Genomic DNA, 12691 nt, shown 5'->3' on the forward strand with positions numbered 1-12691 from the left:
CTGTTTGGTTAAGGAACTTGCTCCTTGAATAATTCTAAAGCAAACAATTAGGAGGTAGAAGAGGTCTCCTAGTTTTCTTTCCTTTTCAGGTCACTTTCACAATGCTAACTTGAATTCTAAGGAAAAAGCATTTATCGGGTGACAAAGTCTTGGCCCACAATCTCTTATACAACTCCCTTGAAACTAGGTGAGTTGTGGAACTCTTGTTCTTTTTATTTCTGAAAGGTACTACAGTGCTAGTCCATATATTAATCCACCTATAAGTAGAAGTAGAGTTGCTGATGAGTGGATAGGAATGCAACTTAACGTATCTGTAACAAAAACATGTTAGGTAGTTGAAATAAAGACTATAAATGACCTCACCAGTTCCGTTTTTATTGCTGCATTAGAAATACTGGTTTTCAAAGTTTTTCAGATTCTAGGATTGAGAATAAGGGATTTGGTAGCTAGCATCCAAAGACTTAATAGTGATATGGCATCTAAGGAGCCTTCATGCTCACAGGCATCTCAAGGAAGATGCCCTTGAGTACTGCTATGTGGAGCAATCAACTCTTGTTTGTATAGGTTCTGCCATGGATTTGAGTCTGAGATAGAAATAAGCTCTGGCTGAGATTGTTAAGGGAGAACAATTATAGACAATACTAAGGCATTAGGGGGTGTGACTGCTTTCATAAAAATACTGCAAGAGTCAAATTTTTTTGAGTCTCATCCGTGTTCAACTAACACGGTGCACAAGACACAGTCCTCAATCTCATGGAGAAAATGCTCCACATCTGGTCTTTCACATGCTGTGCTATTGTATTTAATTATGTTACTCCTGGGGCTTGAACTCGGGGCCTGCTGCTGTTCCTTAACTTTTATACTCAAAGCTGCTGTTCCACCACGTTTAGCTTTTTGGTGATTAATTGGACATAAAGAGTTTCATGCACCTTCCTAACTGGGCCGGTTTGGAAATGCAGTCCTCAAATCTTGGCCTCCATTATATTATGAGGTACAAGCACCTGGTTTCCTCTCCTTAATTACTGTGAAAGAGAGAGAAAGAGGAGAGAGAAAAGAGAAAGAAAAAATCCTGCCCTGCCTTTTACTAGATAAGGCTTCACAAGTTCTCTGAGTTTTAGAGAGAATTTTGAAAATGGAAGGCAGAGGCAAAAAAAGAACGAACTTTTTGTACACAATCTTCTCTCTCTCCCTCCAACCTTCAGAACGGCCACTGTTTACCAAGTGGGCTGGACCACCCTGAGAACTCCACCCATGACAACTGAGCAAGAGCCATGGTCACGATGAAGCTCCTGGAAAGAGAGAAGGAGTGGTGCCAGGCAAGCGAGGACTACCAGGGGCCATGAGGAAGCTTCTGAGAGGAGGAGGGGAGAGGTGGCGCCACGCAGGTGCGGCCTTCCAACGAATCCTAAGGGGCAGAAGCAGATGGCGACGCAGAGGTGCGGCCTCGCAGGGGGCCGTGAGGAAACTTCTCGAAGGAGGAGGGCAGAGCTGGCGCCTCGCTGGGGCGGCCTCGCTGGGAGCCGTGAGGAAGCTTCTAGAAGGAGGAGGGAGCTGGTGGCCACTCAGGTGGCGGCCATAACACTCCCGCGAGCGGCCATTACCTGAGAAGGAAGTCCCACCACCAGCCAGGGCCTCTTCCCGCTCACACTCAAGCCCTCTGTCACCCCAGGTTCCTCCGCTGCCACCCCGGCCGGGCCCAAGCGCCCACGCCGGCCCCCACTTCCGCTTTGCGGCCCGGCTTCCGGTAGCTCATTTCCGCTGACTCACTTCCGGTCCCCCAGCTCCGGCCTCGCCCATGGGGCTCAAGGCAGTCAAAATGGCCCTGGCCGCAGCGTCTCCAGCGGAGGGAAGGGAAAAGCTGTCGGCTTACTTATTTTATAGTTATTTTACAATTGATGTTACTAATTTATGTGACTAGTGTCATTATTTAACGGATAAAAAAACACACCCCAAATTCCCTCAGCTGGGAGCCGTGGCTCACGCCTGTCATCCTAGCTACTCAGGAGGACCGAGAGCTGAGGATCACAGTTCGAAGCCAGACGGGGCAGAAAAGTCCCCATGAGACTCTTTATCTCCAAAAAAACTACTCAGAAAAGCCCAAGTGGCGCTGTGGCTCCAGTGGAAGAGCACTAGCCATCAAGAGGCTCCAGGTAAGATCCCAGGCCCCGAGTTCAAGCCCCCAAGACCAGCAAAACAGAGCAAAAATCTCCTGTGAGCTCTGGTTGTCACCTCCTAGGATCAAGAATTTAACAGCCGAGAGATGCAGAGGGCTGTATCCAGAATGCCTGGAAAGACAGATGGTGCCAGGTACTACTGAGGGGTCCTCTTTGATACAGTTAATTGATGTTCAGTGAGCGCCTGCGTTGTGCCAAGCAGGAAAGACCCAGAAAAAAACTGGCAGCCCTATGCCGAATGGGTTTATTTATAGGCGAGTGGAGGTGACAGGCAATGTCATGAAAGATTGTGACGAGATATGTGTTGCCTAATAAGATGAGGAGAGAGCATCTAACTGCATTTTAGGACAGGTTTGGCAGAACAGTTTACATCTGAGTTGAATCTTAAAGGAAGACAACGAGTTCACTAGCCTAGACAAAGTAGATAAGGATATTAAAGGCAAAGGCCACGTCACATGTAAGGGCATAAAAGCCACGAGAGCCTATTTTGATAAAACTGCAAGTGCTGTAGTGACTACGGCTGTTGCAAAAGCTATTAATGGAACAGTGGAGGGAGATGAAGTGAAAGAAGAAAAAAGTCAGAGAGAACCTTGCCCGCATTATCAGGTGATTCTTATCTAGCAGGCATTGAAAATATAATCAAGTCCAAGTCTTAAAACATGTTGGCGACAGAGTGGAATATTAATGATAGGGGAAAAGATTTTTGGATAAGAAAACGCTCAGCAGGCAAATGTAATGTCGATTTTAGCTTCTACTTTGGTTATAATTTTGATAAAACCAACATTATTGATACTGACATGGAGATGGGTAAGTACAACATAAAATGATAGGAGGTATGAAAGAAGTCGGAGTGTTTGAACTATTATTCCATTGGCCAATAGAGTAATAGGGTAGTAATAAGAAGAAGCAAATTGAAAGAGTGGCCTGGCAAAATGCTTGGTAGGGCCATGAATGCCATGCGAAGATAATTTGGGATTTATTTAATAAAGTAGTAGGAGAGAGACACATTTTATACATTCAGTATGAAGTATTCTATGCTAAATCTTTATGAAGATTTTTAACATGTCATAGAAAGAGTACTAAAGGGTAGCTATCACATACTATTTCACATATGAAGAAGATGAGTTAGAAAATAAGCATAGATTGGGGCCGGGAGTTTGGCCTAGTGGTTAAAGTGCTTGCCTAGCATGCATGAAGACCCAGGTTCGATTCCTCAGTACCACATACATAGAAAAAAGCCGGAAGTGGTGCTAAGGCTCAAGTGGTAGAGCTCTAGCCTTGAGAAAGTCCAAGGACAGTGCTCAGGCCCTGAGCTCAAGCCCAGGACTGGCAATAAAAATAAAATAAAATAAGCATAGATTCTGCATTTGTTGGATACATGCTATATGCTAAACACTATACTGAGCCATGAGAATACAATGAAGTGATAGTCCTAAGAGTCTAATCATGGAAAATAGAAGAAACCAAGAAGTATAAATAATTTGATGCTAGAAAAGCAGGCATTGAGTGTGCAATAAGAACTGAGGAACTGAGTTTTAACTGAGTTTATAAAATAAGTTGGATACAGGCCAGGAGTTTGGCCTAGTGGTAGAGTGCTTGCCTAGCATGCACGAAGACCCAGGTTCAATTCCTCTGTACCACATATATAGATAAAAGCCGGAAGTGGTGCTGTGGCTAACCTTGAGGAAAGCCCAAGGATAGTAATTAGGCCCTGAATTCAAGCCCCAGGACTGGTAGAAAAAAAAGTTGGTTATAAGAATTAATCTGAGAGAGTTCGAGCCTTAGGACCCACTGGATGAAGATTATGGAAGAGATTCCAGCCCTCCTGCTAAGAAAATTCGATCATCTCCTCCAGAAGCTAAAAATAAGATATGATCTGGAAAGAATTCACAGGAAGATAGTGAGGTCTCAGAAGAAAAAGATGTGAAGACCAAGAAGGATGACTCTCATTCAGCAGAGGACAGTGAAGATGAAAAAGAAGATCATTAAAACATGCACCAACAATGACAGGCAGCATCTAAAGCAGCTTCTAAACAGAGAGAGAGATGCTCATGGAAGATGTTGGCAGTGAGGAGGAGCCAGAGGAAGAAGATGAGGCACCATTCCAGGAGAAAGATTCCGGAAATAATGAAGATTTTCTAATGGAAGATGATGATGACAGTGACTATGGCAGTTCAAAAAAGAAGAACAAAAAGATGGTTAAGAAGTCCAAACCTGAGAGAAAAGAAAAGAAAATGCCCAAACCCAGGCTAAAGGCTACAGTGACACCTACTCCAGTGAAAGGCAGAGGGAAGGTGGGTTGCCTCACAGCCTCCAAGGATAAGATTCCTTCTCCCAAAGAGGATGACAAGGAGCCTGAAAACCCTGAAGAAAAGAAGACTTCTGCGAGCCCTGCTTCCCAGAAATCAGGAGATGAAGGGTCTGAAGATGAAGCCCAATCTGGGGAGGATTAAAAGTGATGAAATGTGGGGAGAGATTTTATTTAAAAAAGGGTAAAAGGGAGAACCTACTTAATATTGAATATCATTCGTGGTTTTGGCTATGGCTTGACTTTAACGGGGCTTTCAGTGCTTTTTCCCATGTGCTGAATAACCTCTTTCACCATTGTATATTGGACTTCTCAGCCACCACCTCCTCTATTTCTCCAATGAAAGCCATGTCAAATTAATCACTGGGTTGACCGCTTCATCTTTCATCTTTTTTTTTTAATGGAAGGTATACTGGAGTTATAAAGCAATAAGATTTTAGATGAACACTATGTAACTTTGCTTTTGGCTAAAAAGATTTAGCAAGTTGGACTATCATCAAAATCGTAGAAGGTTTTAGCTAAAAATGATTGCTTCTGGGGACAGGAGTTTGGCCTAGTGGTAGGGTGCTTGCCTAGCATGCACAAAGACTCGGGTTCGATTCCCTGGAACTACATACATAGAAAAATAGTTGGAAATGATTATGTGGCTCAAATGGTAGACCTCTAGCCTTGAGAAACATACAAAGACAGTGCTCAGGCCCTGTGTTCAAACCCGACAACTGGTTAAAAAAAAAAAAAGATTGCTTCTCTCTCTGCCTGAACTTTTTAAAAAATCAGTTGTCATATAATGAGTTTATAAGTCTATATACATACATGTAAGAATCTTAAAAAAAATCATGATTCTAAACTTCCACTGATGAAGCAGGTAGGAGATAAAAGATGAATTCTGAAAATTCTTCATGTTTTTTTTTGCCTTGGTCATGGGAAGAGAATGGGCTATCTGGCCTTGTTTGGGAGTGTGGGTTTTCTCTTTTTATTTCATCACTTGTTATCTCAAAAAGACTTGGAGTCAATGATCCTTTTAGCCTGCTACAGTAGTCTTTCAGGAACTTAAAAAGAAAGCAGGGGCTGCCAAAAATGAAATCACTTGATTTCATATTTCATTCTTTTTAATGGTTCATATTTTAAAAATATATATGTATCCTGTTTTTTGGATAAAATTTTACCAAGAATCAAAAAGAAAAAACACCTTAGAACTTAAATGGCAAGATGAATCTACATATTGCTGTGGATTTCTTCTCAAACTAACAATGTTTAGGTTTTAAAGAAATAAAGTTTCAGTTAATGTGGGGAAAAAAAAGAATTGATCTGAATAGTCAATGAGCAAAGTATTTAATTGGACCTAACCTCATATCTCTTGCTTCCAACTCCATGCTTTTTCTTCCACTCTGAGGACCAATCTTTGGCCCTTAATTTCAAGATCCATAGGTATTCTTAATCACATGTATACTTGTTATTTTGAGGACAGAAATTTAGTGGTTTTCTTTTAACATATTTCTATCTGCATGTGGACAAAAATACATTGGAAGCAGAAGAGAGAAAAAGGAAGAAGAACAGAATGTTAGAGTAATTCTGGCAATGAGTGATGAAGGCTATAACTGAAAGAGAAATATAGTTTCCATTTATTCACAGTTTCAAATTAATCCATTTCAATTACCTTTAGTCACCTGCAGACAAAAATAGAAAGTGGTAAATTCCAGAAATAAACAATTCATAAATTTCAAATTTTATGCCATTCTAAATAGCATGATGAAATTCTCTTGTCTTGTTCTATTCCTCTTTGAACTTGAAACATCCCTTTGCAAGAAAATACGTGCTGTATAAGTCACTTTAATGTCCTGGATACAAGATCAATCATTGAATTATTGAAATACCCTTCACAGTAGCTTAAATTACATCACAGAGTCTAGGTCATTCACCTCCCTTCATTTCCTCATGGAAGCATTGTACCATCTCACATTATTACAAGAAGGAAAAACTGGGCATAGTACAATGAAGTATTTTGAGAGAGAGACACCACATTTATATTATACTTACTATAGAATATTGCTATAATTACTGTGTTGTTAGTTATTGTTAGTCTCTTATTGTTCCCAATTTATAAGTTAAATTTTACCCTAGGTATGTATGTAGATATAGGGAAAACAGTACATATAGGATTAAGTCTCATACATAATTCCAGGAATCCACTGTGAGACTTGGGATGAATTCTCAAGAGGAACAACTGTAATGGCTTGGCATGGCACATTATTGTGCTAACTCTCCTTGGGTACATATACTTTTACATTTAACATCGAGGTGTAGGAGTTGTTGGATTAGATCCAAATGTATATGGGAATAAAAGAAAACAGAGGGTCCACAATGATGCTCAGTTTTCTTTTTTGGGTGACTCTCACCAGGTCTGAGGAGCAGGTTTGGCAGAAAAGTTGATGAATTCTGCTTTGGGACATTTTGAATATGAGGAACCTGGGGTTGGTCGGTGTTCAGGAGAGTAAAGAGAGCTAGAAGCAAACCAACCATTTGGGCTTAGTTCACAGACTTGAGAACCAGACTTAAGAGAAGTCGGCATATGAAAGATAACTGAAAAGAGAGATGGAAAAGAGATAGGGCAAGATCAAAGATACAGGCCCAGTGAGGATGAAGAGACCAGCAGCACTCAGGAACTTGGTTAAGCTCATCAATAATTGATGTTACTGCCAGGCACTGGTTGGCTCACGCCTGTAATCCTAGCTACTCAGGAGGCTGAGATCTGAGGATCATGGTTCAAAGCCAGCTGGGGCACAAAAGTCCATGAGAATCACCAGAAAACAGGAAGTGGTGCTGTAGCTCAAATGATAGAGGGAAGAACTCAGGGACAACGCCCAGGCCCAGGAGTAGGGTAGTAGCCTTGAGCTGAAGAGCTCAGGGATAGGGCCCCCGCCCCAGGCCCAGAGTTCAAGCCCCATGACCCACAAAAGAAAAAGTTGGTGATACTAACTTAGTGGAATGAACCCTGTTGAAGTAGAATTTGATAAGGGGGGCCTTCTTTATCTGCTTTAGGGGAACAGTGCAGTTTCAATATCATAACAATCCATTAACATCCTTGGTAGGTTTTTTAAAACCTTTTTCTGAACTCATTTGTACAGAAATAAACAAAATTTGCCTCAGTTCATATCCCAGACATCCTTTGGTTTAAGTACCTTAGCTCATTTCTTCTCTCCAGTCTCTCAGCTTTGGAGGTGTCCCCAAATGCCCATCTTCCCTATGTGTACTCATTCCCCAGGTAGTGTTGTGCAGTTCTTATAGCTGTCAATCCCTTTCACAATCAACAGCTCTCTCGGCTTTATCATCAGCCCTAATCTCTCTTGACTTCCAAACTCATACATCATTTTTGACCTCTCCATTGGTCTGTCTCACATTTAAATTCAATACATCAAAAAACCTGATTTTGTCTTCCAGACATGCTCTCTTTCCTGTCTACATAAGTGACACATTCTTTCTTCTAGTTTCTCAGACCTTGAACAACCAGTTGGAATTTTTATTTTTTGCTTTTGGGGTTTTGTTGTGGTGGTGGTGGTGGTGGTAGTGGTGGTATTGGGGTTTGAAGTGATTGAACCATGAACCCCTTGTGCTTGCTAGGCAAATGTTCTACTTGATCCAGTCCTAAACATTGATCAGCCTCCATATTGGTTCTAACCACTTCCCCTCATCTCCATTTCCCAGTTATAAACCACTCTCCTCTCTTTCGTGAAATATTTTGGTAGCCACCTATTATCTTTGCTTCTGTTCTTCTTGCATAATCTAGTTTCAACAGTGAGAGAAATGCTTGTAAGACTAAAATGCTAAGTTACATCTTATCACTCCTGAGTTCAGAATCTTCCATTGGTTCCCATCTCAGGGTAAAACTCTTGCCGCGGCTAGAAAGACACTAATCTTTTTACCACTGTGTAAAAAGTAGTCTTTCCCTCAACTTCTTCAAGCCACATTTCCTGTGGTTCTTCCCTGTTATACTTTTTCTCTAGGGCTGTACAACCATCTTTGGAGATGTAGCAGATGTTATGCTCAGTGGTATATCCCCATCCTGTCCTTAAAGAAGGCCTAACCTAGAGAAGGCATTTCAACTTATTGAATGAACAAAAAGGGAATGTCTGAATTCACAATATTGCATCCACAGCATACATTTTACTAGAAAGTTAAGTGAAACATAATTATGTATAAAAGTTCTGTTGTTTACAATGACCCTTCAAGGAGGAATTGCTGGAAATCTGTTTAGACAAGTATGCTTTAAAAAGAAATGGTCTGGATTGTGGATAAGTGAGATTTCACATATTGCAGAATCCTCACAAAGCTGCTGTTTTTCTGAGTGTCTCCTGGTGATGAGGACTGACATTCTCATAATGGTGTCTTTTACTCTTAGGCCCTGCCTTTGTATCTGCTCAATGACATAACTGTTGTTAAATAAGCCACCAAAGTGGCCTGCTTTCCTTCCTGTGTACTGTGTACTTGTCTGGCTTCTAGCACTCACACAATAAATTTTCTTTTATTCTTCAGTTTGGTCCTCTGCCTTTAGCTGGAAAGAGTTTGTAATCCAATCCTTGGGGGATAGTGGAAAGGTATCTTCTATAGTAGACCATGAGTTCTAAATGTCCTGACCCTTTCTCTATAGCACCCTTTCCCTTCCTTCTCACTCCCTGGCTAGAGATGCTAAAGCATTCACTGTTTAGTTACTTCAAACCACTGAGTTGAATACTGTTTCATAATAAGGAAACTTGGCAGTGGAGCTATTCAATGCAAAGGGATCCAAGAAAGTCCTGAAAGTCCAAGGAAGTCACAAAGGCTGAAGACTCTGATGCCAAATGTTAAGATTTTGTTGGACTCTGTTGCTGTTGTTGGTTTTGATTGTGGTTGTCTGTGTGTGTGTGCCAGTACCAGGGCTTGAACTCTGCCTCGAGCTCTCACTTTGCTTTTTTGTTCAGGGCTAGCACTTTAACATTTGAGCCATGCTTCCTCTCTGGCATTTTACTCATTAATTGGAAATGGAATCTTGGATAGACTTTTTTTCCCAGGATGTCTTCAATCCTTCATGCTCCAGGCTTCAGACTGCTGAGTAGGTAGAACCAAAGGCATGAGCCACTGGTATCCAGACAAGATGTTTTTGCTTTAAAATTAGTAACGTGTTGTTATCTTTGAAATCTGTCTTGATGTGGAAATAGTGGATATGCTATTCAGCTGTAACCTGTTTTTAAGAAAATTAGACAAACTTGTATTAGTAAAAAGAAAACCCATTATTAAGGAATTGGAGCAGCAGATGACTCATTTGATGCATATTTTTTGAGCACTTGTTATAAGAAATTTAGCTGATTCTGGGCCAGGAGTTTGGCCTACTGGTTAAAGTGCTTCCCTAGCATGCATGAAGACCCGGTTTTGATTCCTCGGTACCACATACATAGAAAAAAGCCGGAAGTGGTACTGAGGCTCAAGTGGTAGAGCTCTAGCCTTGAGAAAGTCCAAGAACAGTGCTCAGGCCCTGAGCTCAAGCCCAGGACTGGCAAAGAAAAAAAAAAAAGAAATTTAGCTGATTCTATGACAGATTCTTTCATTTCAATAAAAATGTTGAGCAAGCTGGTCACCAGTAGACCTGTAATCCTAGCTACTCAGGAGTTCTGAGGATTACCATTTGAAGCCAGCCCAGGCAGAAAAGCCTGTGAGACTCTATCTCCAATTAATCTCCAAAAAGTCTGAAGTGGAGCTGTGGCTCAAGTGGTAGAACACTGGCCTTGAGCAAAGCTCAGAGAGAGCTTTCAGGTCCTAAGTTCAAACTCTAGGACACACACACACACACATTGTTGTTCACACAGGGCATATTGGCTCATGCTTATAATCTCAGCACTCCAGAGGCAGGAGGATCATGAGGTCATTGTCATCTTAGGTTACATGAAACCTTTCTCAAAAAACAAAACAAAAACAGCAATTCTAACCAAGAAAATGGTTTTAAAAAATGCTGGGCATGGTGGCTCATACCTGTAACCCTAGCTATTCAGGAGGCTGAGATCTGAGGATCAAGATTCAAAGCCAGTCCGGGTACAAAAGTCTGTGAGACACTTATCTCCAATTAACCACCAGAAAACCAGAAGTAGTGCTGTGGCTCAAGTGGTAGAGCACTAGCCTTGAGCTGAAGAGCTCAGGGACCGTGCCCAGGCCCAGGGTTCAAGCCCTACAACCGACCAAAAAAAAAAAAACAAGTCTTGAGCAAAACCTACAACAAAAAGGGGAAACAAGCCAGGTTTCAAGAGGAAACAAGCTGATGGTTCATGCCTTTAATAATCCTAGCTTCTCAGGAGACTGGGGTCTGAGGATCATAGTTCGAAGATAGCTGGGAAAGAAAGCCTGTAAGACTCTTATCTCCAATTAACCACAAAAAAACTGGAAGAAGAGCTGTGGTTCACATGGTGAAGAGCTAACCTTTAGTAAAAAAGCTAAGGGACAGCATCCAGACCTTCATTTTTAAGTCCCAATATTGTTACAAAAAAGGGTAGTGGGAGAAGAGGTAGAAGGACAATGTTTCACAATGCAGAAATAACAAGTTTAAATTTTAGAACCCCAAATTGAATCTTAAATGAATCATCCTTCCAGGCATTCTAGGAATGAATGCCAGGACCATCCCAAGCTTTTCCTCTTGACCTGAGTTCAGTCTCTAAACTCTGATGGTACCAGTTAGCAAGCAGCCATAGGCCTAATTGCATATGAAAGACATGTTGGTAATCTGTCTTCTAGCAAAAGATAACGGAAGAAGCCTTCACTGGTTGCAGGTGGTATGGGGGCAAGAGTAAGTTAGAAATTTGAAGGTAAAATCTAAGGATGTTGAAGGTGACAAAAAATTCAGTTCATGAATGGGTTCTAAAATGACAGAAATCTTCGATAAAATCTGCTCAAGAGAAGTCTCTGAGGAGTAGTCTTCAGACACGCTATGACAAACCTGGGGTTAGAACTCAGCCCACTCATAGAATTATCTTTCTTTTCACTTCTTTTCTTTTTTCTTTCCTTCTTCTTTCCTTCCTTTTTTCTTTCTTTCTTCCTTTCTCTCTGTTTCTGTCTTTTTCCCTCTCTCTTCCTCTTTTCCTCTGCCTTTTTTTCTTTTTTAACTCGAGTTACCATAAGCTGAGCACTACTGTAGGCTAAGTGTCCTAGAACATTTTCTCTGAGATTTTAGCATTGTAGTTGATCAGAGCAGGTTTAAATAAGTTTCCCCAAGAAGTCTTCCTCTCTGCCTAAATGCAGGGATGAAAACAAAGGATTTCCTTAAGGCTGGTACCAGCTTTTTGATGGACCATGTCCAGGACTCAAATTCTTCATATGTGAACATAAGTGTTCAAGGGGGGATGGTATTAAAACTGAAACCAAACTTAAAGAAGCAAAAGTGTTTCAGTGAGCCTCCAGCATTTTTAGTTCAGCTCTGACAGTCAGAAAACAAAACCACAGCATCTGAGGCTCACACCCAGATCTATGCAAGCCCCATATCTGCTAGTTCCTGTGTGGTTTGCCTACTGACAGCAGGCTAGCTGGAGCCACTTGGAGGGGAGAGCAAGAAGTACAGAGGAAGAAATATTACAGATGGACCCGTAAGTTTGCACTCTTTTTCAATGTGGCACTTGGAAGACAGCAAAGGCCGACCTGAACTCTGAAATGCAGTAATTCCAGTGTTTGACGTCATCTTCCTCCTTGCAAAGAGAAGATCCTAATAACTCAGTGTCAGAGCCAAGACATACACTCAACATCTCTTCTTAAAGGTATGTTGTTACACATCATCAGTACATATTCTCTAAAATCGTAAGCAGTTATATAGTTTACAGAATGATCCTCTGAGTCAAGTCAAATTAAAAAGAATCCTGTGAGCTTGTCTCAATATTGCTTTTTAATATTTCAGTCCATCAGTGAAGGTCTCTTAAGTTGTTCGTCATAATGGTGTTTGTGGTGGTAGGAATGGACTTCCATCAAACAAGATGAAGACTTGGTCCTTACTCAACTCCTAAGAAAAACCTCCTGTAATTGGCTTCAGATCTATCTCAGGAAAAAGCTTTAGATGTTGGGTTCACAGGAGTAAAATTTCACTTTCCTGGCGCTAGAATGTAAGCCAAATTGTGATAGAACTCTCAGCACAGAATGAACCCCCAGACTCCAAGGTCAAGGTATCTATCTTTGCCCAGATTGCTAGTTCTACTAGTGTTTGTGT

General features: G+C 41.3%; 2 protein-coding genes and 1 pseudogene across 9 annotated transcripts in view; 2 read left to right on the forward strand and 1 right to left on the reverse strand.

Annotated features, from left to right (window-relative positions):
- Positions 1-1709, reverse strand: part of Enthd1 (ENTH domain containing 1) — a 105603-nt gene extending 103894 nt beyond the window's left edge. For 6 of the 7 annotated variants that reach the window (XM_090328762.1, XM_090328763.1, XM_090328766.1 and 3 more), the window contains exon 1: positions 1602-1709. The gene's annotated coding sequence lies outside the window, so the exon portion shown is untranslated. Of the gene's footprint in view, positions 1-1162; positions 1401-1601 lie in introns of those variants that run through there. The other variant, XM_090328761.1, reaches the window with a different exon arrangement.
- On the forward strand, positions 1423-4638 carry LOC150067582 (nuclear ubiquitous casein and cyclin-dependent kinase substrate 1-like; annotated as a pseudogene).
- Positions 1807-12691, forward strand: part of Grap2 (GRB2 related adaptor protein 2) — a 75179-nt gene continuing 64294 nt past the window's right edge. The window contains exon 1 of one of the 2 annotated variants that reach the window (XM_090328769.1): positions 1807-2150. The gene's annotated coding sequence lies outside the window, so the exon portion shown is untranslated. Of the gene's footprint in view, positions 2151-12007; positions 12249-12691 lie in introns of those variants that run through there. The other variant, XM_090328768.1, reaches the window with a different exon arrangement.

The sequence above is a fragment of the Megascapheus bottae genome, chromosome 2 (genome assembly GCF_031878675.1).
Source record: "Megascapheus bottae isolate mThoBot1 chromosome 2, mThoBot2.hap1, whole genome shotgun sequence".
Lineage (NCBI taxonomy): Eukaryota > Metazoa > Chordata > Mammalia > Rodentia > Geomyidae > Megascapheus > Megascapheus bottae.